Source organism: Malus sylvestris, chromosome 13 (genome assembly GCF_916048215.2).
Source record: "Malus sylvestris chromosome 13, drMalSylv7.2, whole genome shotgun sequence".
NCBI classification, from domain to species: Eukaryota; Viridiplantae; Streptophyta; class Magnoliopsida; order Rosales; family Rosaceae; genus Malus; species Malus sylvestris.
Window position 1 is genome coordinate 26140404 of NC_062272.1, and position 10845 is coordinate 26151248.

The window sequence follows — 10845 nt, forward strand, 5'->3', positions numbered from 1 at the left end:
GTTTGTTTATTTCAACTTCATCCAAAAGTCAATCCCCATTTACTTTACTGTGTCTAATTAGTTAGAATCTGTTTTAATTTGTGTTTTTAAATGTTTTGATTCAAGTAAAAGTCAATTTTCATCCAAAGTCATTCCTAGTGTCTAGTTTAAGTTTATTTAGTTGTTTTAAGCTGTTTTGAGTATTTTAAGTTTGCTTTGAGTCTTGTGAGTCTTGTTAAGTATTTTTAAGTTTAGTTTTATGTTTTTGAGTCAGCTTAGAGGTTATTAGCAAGCCCTCCTAATCCCCCGTCCTGAATGATCCCTACTTACATTCTTTACTACAATTGATAAAAGAGGGTTAAATTTGTGTGTTAAGATAATTTTCGCATCAAGTTTTTGGCGCCGTTGCCGGGGATTTGCAACTTTGCTAATCCCTTGTTATTTCTTTTTGTTTATTTTCGTGTCTTTTGTTTTTAGTTACTGACTTTGTTTCTGTTTGTGTTTTTTTTTTTGTTTTACTTTTGATATTTGATTTAGTTTTGTTTCCTTGATTTCAGGTACTAGAGAAGTAAGACATGGATTTTGCTACCATTCAAGCTCAATTGGCGGAACTTACTTCTCAATTGTCACAATATGCCGAAAGGACCACAATGCAAAATGTCCCTACATATGGTGTGTCCTATGGGCAAGGATATCCAACTCAGCAATATTCTCAATTCGCTGCGAATGAAGATGCTTGGGGTTATCAAGGCCATAGCCAATCATGGGACAACATGTTTTCCACCGCTTACAATTCGGATTGGAGAGATTATTCAGATTACATAGAACCTCAACAATTCCAACAAGATGGATATTGGCAGCAAGAAGAGGAGCTCCATTCAAGACCTATGCAGCCATCACAACCTCATATACAATATGCTCAATCAAACTCAGGTTCGTCAATAGATTATGATCGAATTTTTGATGAAATAATTTCTTTGGTGCAGGGCTCACAAATCAAACCAAGGAGGCTCAACAAGATGGATATTGGCAGCAATCTGAGGAGTTTTATTTAACACCTATGCAGCCACCACAGCTTCCCCTACAACAATTCCAATCAAATTCAAGTATGTCCACGGATAGTGACCAAATTTTTCAATTACTAACCTCTTTAGTGCAGGGGCAGCAAAATCAAAATGAAACAATGCTCAATCAAGCTAAGGAGATGAGCAAATTGAAATATCAACTTGGAGAGATTATGGAATTCACGGCACAAATTCAAGAGCAAAGTGAACTCTCCAACTCAACTATTGAAAATTTGAAGGAAGATTTTGAAATCCATGATGCTATCACTTTGGGAAGTGCTATGAAGGTTGGAGGTGAACCCAAGACATCCAAACCAAGCCAAAACGTGGATGAACAGCTACTACTCGAAGAAGAGGAGAATAACAAGGCCACGGCAATGGAAGAACCACCCTTGCCGTAGCCCCATATGTCCTCTATGCCGTCCACTACAACCAAGGTAAGCCTAAATTCAATTTGTCCTGACCCTGTTTCACCAAATGTCCTTATTCCTTGGAAGATCATGCAATCCAAGGAAGAAGAGGGTGAGAAAGGCATCTTCGAAACCTTTCCAAAGAATCAAGAGCAAGAAGTGGATGGGAAATGTATAGAATTCATCAAAGAAGATACACTTGAGACGAAAATTCCCATAGAAGTTGGATTTTATGACATGGGAAAAGTCATAACTCTCAAAACACCAAATCTGGCCAAGTCCCATATCCCTGCAACCTTCAAAGATGTGGTGTTCGTAATTGAGTTTCTGTTGGAGCAAGCAAGTAAGCCATTTTCTCCAACTTCAATTTTATTATATACTAACTTGCTAATTTTGATGATTCAGGAACCTACACTAGAATTTAAACCATTGCCGGATCACGTCAAGTATCACCTTCCATTCAAGGATCAATTCCATGATATGGGCCCTATCCAAGTTTAGAAGGAAGTTTCGTCAGGCTGGAAGACGTTAAAGCAAGCGTTTCTTAGGAGGCAACCCATGTTTTGCGTTTTTAAAAACCTTCCCTTTTCTGCAATTTTATTTTGCCATGATTGTCATTTTTATTTGATGCTTGTTTAATTGTTTTTGTTGTGGGTTTATTTTTGAAACATTGACAGATATGCAAGGTATTTTACATTAAAATTCGTTGAAAATGAACAGGAGGCAGAAAAAATACAAGAGGGAACCTTCACAAAGGCTGCTTAGGAGAAGTCTCAGTAGTCGGCGGAACATTAGCAGTCGGCGGAGCCACAAAAGGATGAGGTATCGGAGGTTGATCATTTGGAGCTTCACTATGCGGTACCACCCCAGAAGACAAAGGCAAATGTTGTTGGAACAAACCCACAAACCTCTGATGATCAAGTAAAATCTGACCATCAGATTCCTGCATCTGGTCAATCTTCCTCTTCATGTTTGTAGCATAGTTATGTGCAAGCTTGTGCAACTGTTTATTCTCATGCTTGAGCCCTCTAATCTCCTGTTTGAGACTCATCACTTCAGCCGCCAATGATTCAACTTGACGGGTTCGAACAAATAGACGTTGGGCCATATTGGACACAGAACCTGCACACTGCACACTGAGAGCCAGAGAATCCTTAACAGCTAACTCATCAGATCGTTTGGAAAGTAGTCTGTTATCTTTGGGATTGACAAGGTTCCGGACCACCACTACAGTAGTCATATCATTTTTCATCACCGAATCCCCAACGGTAAGAGGACAAGTAAAGGATATGAAGGATGGGTGCCATATGTTGTCTGGAAAAGGCATGGATGCCTCTTCACCAAGGTTCAAGTCAAAACGACGATCGAAGGGGCCAGACATTTTCAAAGGTGTTGAAGAAAGAAGAAGTCGGACAAATCGAGATCTTAGAAGTGCAATGAAGGGAGTTTCTACAGGCGGAAATTCAAGTGTGCTTTGAAACAAACTGCGCGCCTCTATAAAAATCAGTACTCGACGGGATTTCAGAGATCGAAGAGGCGAGCTCAGCAATCGAATAGGCGAGCTCAAAAATCAAAGAGGCCAATTCAAAAATCGAAGAGACGTTAGCTTTCTCAAAAGCTGGGCCTGCTCAGAAACCACGGGCCAATCTTCTTTTCCAAATTTGTCTGCACTTGTCACATGCAACCTCTGCACTCGACGGAGCTCAAAACTTGAAGAAGTGAGCTCAGAACTCGAAGAGGCAAGCTCAGAAATTGAAGAGGCATCTGCTTTTCCAGACGTGTCAGCATCTGTCACATGCACACTCAGCTTTACAGAAATTAAGGGCAGTTTGTCGAAGCGTCGATTCCAGATATCGAAAAGGCACTTGCTTTTCCAGACGTGTCAGCGCCTGTCACATACACACTTAGCCTTGCGGAAATTACGGGCAATCTGTCGAAGATTTCTTGTGAAGTAGAAGGCACGTGAAGTTTACTGTTAAATCATCCAACGGTTGCCGACAAGAGTGAAAGAATAGTACCGGTTATTAATTCCTATAAATGTCAACCTTCACCCTCCATTGCAAGGCAAACATACATAACCTTTCTTCATCTCCGAGAATGCCTTCCCAACGAAGCCTCTCGAGTCACTCAGTGTTCCTTATTCCTTGGGGTACCTCTGCAAACAACTCATCCAAAGAAAAAGTATTTCATATCATGAAGGTTGAAAGCAAGAGTATCTCATATCATGCTTTCTCCTTGTCCTTGTCCTTGTCGTTGTTTTCATCTGCGGGACAAGGAGAAAGAAAGCAATCAGCCAGCACTTGGTATCAATCTTCTAATCTGGAACCGACTGCCTGGAATCCCTTCCTGATTGCTTACCTAGCCCTGCTCTCGAGTACTCATCTTCAACATCTTATGCTTCCTCTTCGTCTACCACATCTGCCTTGGGAACAGATAAGGGAAGTGAAAATGATACCTCGAAGTATGTGGAGACAATGTGCTAATTCATCCTCAGCTAGGGACAAGGAGAGAGAAAGCAAGAGGTGGGCACTTGGAAAGATTGAAGAAAGAAACAGACCATCACCTCTACCTCTTACCTGCCTGTCGTGCAGAAGAAACAAGCAGAGAAGAATGCAGACTGCATAATCAAATCAACCCAGCAGAAGGAGTCTGATTTGAAACCAAGGAACTCTCGCTCAGAATTCCGAACCAGTTCGAGATCAAAGCTGTGGAAAGACAACAAGATCATCTATCTCCAAAACTAGATTTGCGTTTTTAAACTCTACTCTGTTTGGTTTTTACTTTGCCATAATTGTCATGTTTATTCGTTGTTTGTTTGATTGTTTGATTGTTTGATTGTTTGCTTGTGTTTGTGTGAGTTTATGCTTGAAACATTGGGGACAATGTTCGATTTAAGTGTGGGGGGGTAACCAAGTTGTTTTGCATGAAATTCGTGGGAGTTTATCACCCATTACTTCTAGTGTTGTTCCTTGCTGTTTTTAAGTGTTTTTATGCTGTTTTGGAGTGTTTTAGTGTGTTTTGACATAAAAATCCGAAAATCTCATAAAAATTTGAAAATTTGTTTTGAAAAACCCAAAAAGAGTTGTTTTTGTGTGTTTGTTTGTGTCTTAGGGTACCTTCCAACACAATGATGAGGATTTGGTTTTTAATTACATGACTGTTAAAGAGAGTTATAAACATGGATGAAAATTTGATTTACTCTTTGATGTATGCTTGGTTGTGGTTATAATTTATGAATTCACATGCAATCATAAAGGAAAAATCAGTTTTTGTAACATGCTTGAAAGAAGGAACTCAAATGAACGCTACAACCTTGTGAGACTTGAGCCTAAACGTTTATTTGGATAGTTAATAATATGTGCATCATTGTTTTCTAAAGTCGTTGCATGATCTTATTATTCTTTGCTTGGTTGCTACTTAGAAGGCGTTTCATCATTTAGTTCCAAATGCTAGAACTCATGCCTATTTCATTCAAAGCATGCTATTGATTTGCATAACACATATTCAAGATGAAGTTGTGTAGTGACCACCAAAGCCAAATTGCCGTGCCCCTATTTCATTATGTGTTTAAGTTTAACCCCGTTGAGCCTTGTTAAGCCTATGTTCTTTGTTAACCCACACTATCCTTACCTAGCCTAGTTTTAGGACCATCCATACCCTTATTCTTAAAGCATAGTAAAGCATGACTTAAAATGAACTCCTTTTTATCAATGTATTGCAGAGAGCAAGCGTGGGGGAAGTGATTCTTGTGTGTGTGTGTGTGTGTGTGTGCCAAAGTCCTTAATAAGGCACGGGTAGAAAAGGAAAAAAAAAGAATTGAAAAGAGTATGAAAAAGAGCTCTAAAGTGTTGTTCGTTAAAGAAAGGGTCCAAAACATTGAATTCGGCCCTAAGTGTTGCATGAATCTTCTCTTTGTATTTAAATTGATTCTACATTCTAAAGTGATTTCCAAGTGTCTATTTCATTGCTTTGCTTGCTATTGCTTTAAGAACGTTTGTTATCCCTATCCTTTCTTTGTTAGCCATTACCCCTAAGCCCTGTTACAACCCTTGACTTCAATCTTGAGTGTTGTGTGTTTCAATTTGTGGAGTTCGAAATTGGTATGAGTATATGGTGTCACTGGTTCTCGCATCTAAGTTGTAGTATTCGATTCATGAGATCATATCTAAACATGCTTAATAACTCCAGAAAATTGCTTTCTTTGTTATAACATATGTGAGTCCTAGTCTTTCGTGTTTACATCAATCTTCTCACATATAACTAGTGTAGGGTGTGTAGTCAGAAAATGTGTGAAAATAGAGAGTATATTGTAAGGAATTGAGCAAATTCTCTAAGGCATGTTACTACATTCAAAACATCGTTTTAATTGGTTAATTGTGAACTAGTAAGTGGTGACTATGATTATGTATGTGCTCAAGTGTGAAGATGACCAAAATCTATGGGAATGATAATTTTTAACATGTCATGTTTCATTAAAAATCCCTAAGGCAATTGTTGGAAGGTCTAGGTTGTGTTTTGTTTTGTTTTGTTTTGTTTGTTTGTTTTGTTTTGCTCGAGGACTAGCAAAAGCTAAGTGTGGGGGAATTTGATAGGAGCATATTTATGCGACTTAGTTAGCTTGTTTCTTGGCATTTATGTTGTTAGTTCGTAGTTATTTTAGTATTTTAAGCTATTTTCATATGTTTGTAGGTCCAAAGGGTTAATGTGGCAAAGAAGTGCATTTTGGAGCATTTTTGGGCTTGGAATGGATAGCATATGCTTGGAGCAAAAGGAATGGACGAAATTTGAAATTTGTGCATCATCCTCTCCCTATAAATAACCATTTTAGCACACTCATTTCACCTAACACATTCACCTACCACTACATCCACTCATTTCACCCAACACATCCACTCATTTCAACCACCCAACACATTCACCTACCACTACATCCACTACATCCATTCATTTCACCCAACACATCCACTCATTACAACCACCCAACACATTCATCTACCACTACATCCACTCATTTCAACCACCCAACACATTCACCTACCACTACATCCACTCTTTACCACCACCCACTACATCCTCTCCCTAGCCTATAAATACATCCATCCACCATTCACCAAAGGGGAGATAGATCAATCCAAAACACACACACATCATCTACACAATTCTCCACTCTTTGCCGCATTCAATACAACCTTCATCCAAACACATCCATTCATCTTCACATCCATTCCTCCATACAAACAAACCTTCAAACACTTACCAACACCTTGTGTTGTAGAAAAGGAAGGGAAGGAAAGTGCTTGGACGAGCTTGCTGTCCAACTTGATCGTTGGAGCGTTTAGGTGTTTTCTTTCTTTTGTTTCTAATGTTTAAATTCATTTCCTTTCGTTTTGTTGTAAATATGAGTGGCTAAACCCCTCTTGGCTAGGGGTGATTTCAAAGCCATGATTATGTGTGCAATATAATTTGATAAATTCCAGTTATGAACTCTTGAATCGTGAATGCAATTGGCTTAACTATTTGATTGATAACTTATTTGTATTTGTTAATTAAGGGTCGACACTTAATTGGCATGCATAAATCCGTTGCTAGAATATAATGAAGTTTCACATAATCGTTACAAACTTATATTCACATGTTGTGAAGGTCGCTTATAAACGATCGCGTTAAGTTCAATTCCTAGCATGAGTGACATGATGTCATAGTTGCAAGTGCTTTGTCAATGCTTATGATTTTCATTAAACGTAATGATCTTTGATTGTATCTCTATTATGATGTCATGTAGGGAACTTTTGAAGAATGTTTTGGGTTGTCGAATGATGTCATCCAATCCAATAAAACAAGGAAAATCTGAGAGTTAATTAGTGATGTCACAGTTAATTTGGAGCATTATCATTCATAATTCAATGAAGTAGTAACTGGAAATTAAGTTATTTGCATACATGTCATGTGTGGAGAAAAAGCCTCTAGCTATCCCATCCATCATCTTATTTCTCAAATTTTTTTTACAATCTGTCTAGTTTTTCATACTTGTTTGTTTGTTTCAACTTCATCCAAAACTCAATCCCCCTTTACTTTACTATGTCTAATTAGTTAGAATCTGTTTTAATTTGTGTTTTTAAATGTTTTGATTCAAGTAAAAGTCAATTTTCGTCCAAAGTCATTCCTTGTGTCTAGTTTAAGTTTATTTAGTTGTTTTAAGCTGTTTTGAGTATTTTAAGTTTCCTTTGAGTCTTGTGAGTCTTGTTAAGTATTTTTAAGTTTAGTTTTATGTTTTTGAGTCAGCTTGGAGGTTATTAGCAAGCCTTCCTAATCCCCGGTCCAGAACGATCCCTACTTACATTCTTTACTACAATTGATAAAAGAAGGTTAAATTTGTGTGTTAAGATAATTTTTGCATCAATCATTTGAGCATACCTTATTTAGGTTCGTAAAGTGCACGTACACTTTCCACTTCCTATTCTTCTTTTGCACCAGGACAAAGTTCGCTAGCCAGTCCAGGTGGTGTACATCAACGCTGAACTTGGAGTCCTTGAGTATGTCTATTTCTGCTTCTATGATTTTTTTGCATTATGCTCTGTGGTTCCGTTCATGGTGGATAACTGGTCTCGAAGTTGGATTTAGGTGGAAATGGTGGCATATCACATAGAGATCGATTCTAGGCATATCTTTTGCTTACCATGCAAAAACGTCTTTGTTAGCTCATAGAAAGTTAGTGAATAGCTCTTTTTCTCGGTAGGTAAGTTTCGAGCCAATCTTGGCTTTTTGTTCGGTTTATCGAGATCAAGGTTGATGTACACGGTGTCTAGTAGCCGATAATTCTTGGATTTTTTGTGATTGTTCAGTGATTTCCTATGATCTTTATGAGATTTCCTATACAAATTATATCTCTTAAATACCTTTCTTTTATGTATATCCTGTATTGAAAGTCAACTTGTAAATGAAGGCTTTGTCAACCTAAATAATGAATGAGAATCCAAACTTCAAATCATTGAGGAATTCAGCAACATACTTATTATGCTATTCAATTTGCATTCTCTTTCATGGTATAACAGAGCCCTTGACAAACTATCATTATTTTTTTCTGGTATTTTCTCCCTCGCAAGCTATTCTCCAATAACCCTTACCACCTCTGCCTCTCCTGATGCTTTTCCTTCTATCTAGCACACAATCAGCATCAAGCTCAGTTCTTCCAACTATCCTCTGTGGCTGGCTCATATCCCTCATGTTCTTAAGAGTCGTCAACTACTGTCCTTTATTGATGGCTCATTTTAATACCCGTTCGAGTATGTTCTTGATGACAAGGGCAAGCTTACCACTATCGTCGATCCACAGTATACTGAATGGGTACTGAAAGTCAATTTTAGTTTTTTCTTGGATCACTGATCTCTTTCTCCTTAAGGCTCTTGCTACCATCGTCTGTCACCACATTGCTCACTCTACTTGGTTGGCTCTTTAGAAGCAGTATGCTTCCAATAATTAGAGTCGCCTTCTTCAGTTGGGTACCTCTTTCTTCCAAACCAAGCGTAGCGACTCCTCTATTTCTGAGTTTCTAGACAAGGTTAACTCCATTATCCATCAATTGGCTCTTGCTGGTTCTCCGATTTCTAATGATGATCTAGTACCCGTGGTTATGTCCAACGTCTGCCTTAAGTTCAAACACACCGTTGCTGGTGCCCAAGCCGGTGACACTCCAATATCCTTTGTTGATTTAGAAGCCTTCTCACTTGCTACGGAATCCCGTATTGCTAATTATCTTCTTCTCGCTGATTCCTCTCCCACCACCTTGGCTCATTCTCGCAATTCTGCTTTGTAATAACCCGTCCATAATTTTATGGTTTTTATAATTTTGAATGTGTAATTTTACAAAAATGCCCTTAGAAGTGAAATTTTTTACTTTCGTTGACTTTTGTGCCATGAAGCGTTTGATCTACTATATTAGTCTATTCATTTAGTACTTGATGTTACGAACACGTGGGCACAAGTGAAATTGAATTCAGAGCTACGACAGAGACATTACAGAACTAACGAATTGAAAGGTATTTTAGTAAATCACTATTTCAGATATTTCCTTTCTATATTATTTTATTATTTTTCTGGTGGGACTATTTTATGTTCCGTGGAGCCTACACCCCACTCAAACTCACCCTTTCTCTTCCCCATGTCACTTCCTTCCCCATTCTCTCGGGGAATCTCTCGAACTCTCTCCACTCTCTCATATCTCTTCCCTATGTCACTTCCCTCCCTATTCTCTCGAGGAATCTCTCGAACTCTCTCCACTTTCTCATATCTCTTCCTACTTCTCCGGGAATCACGAGACCACCACCAACTCGCTACTCTAGTGAACACCACCACCATCACCTCACCCTTCTCCACTCCTACTCAAGTATAGAAACCTCGAACGGAAAGCCGAGCTCTAACCGTGACCCGGGCTCCATGAAATACGACGGCTTTCGAGGCATTTTTGGCAAAATCACAGCGATTAGCCATTGAGAAATGTACCATTCTCTTCGTCGAGAGGTATGATTTTCATTTTTGAATCACCCAATTTCGTTGAGTGTGGAAGAAGTTATAACCATTTGAATTTTCCCTAATTTCCAACGACCTCCGCACCTTTGTAGGCATTTTCCGTCCATCTCCGACCACTTTTTGAACTCCAAGGAGTTATAATTGTGTTATACATTCCCTAGCTTTGTTTTGATATATTATGGGTTGAATTTGGTGAGAAACGAGAGAGATATCTCTGTTTAAAGTTTACCCAGAAAATCCAGCCATTTCTGCAGATTTCGATAGACCCGCAACCTTCCAAGCCATTTTTTGGCCAAACCACGACAAGTTAGCAATTGCGAAGGCTACCAATTTGTTTGTCTCATTCCGAAGTATGATTTTCATCTTTGAATCACTTAATTTCATTGAGTATCGAAGAAATTATAGAGGTTTGAAAACTCCCCAGATTCTGGCCTTCTTTTTCGAGACAACTGGCAACCCGTTGACCGACCCTTTGACCCGATCCGTTGACCTACTCGTTGACCCATTGACCCGACCTAGATGGAATATTCTCAGTAATATTCTTTGGAATATTTCCTAGATTATTCTTGAAATATTTCCTAGAATATTATTTGCGTTGACTTTTACAAAAAATTTCTAGGAATCCTCCTCCACTAATTTCGACACCCCGAGTCCGTTTTTGACATCTGTTTAGTGAAATTCCAATGTCTTAATGTAGTTGACTGGCTCGGTGTCTCAGTTAATTTTTTAGGTTGACCGTTGACTTTTTACTAAATTTGCGTGGAACCCTCTTAAGGTATTTCGACGCCCTAATTCCAAATCCGCACTCCGTTTTCCAAGATTCAATAGTTTTAGTAGGATTTTATTAATTGTTCGTTTTATGTGCT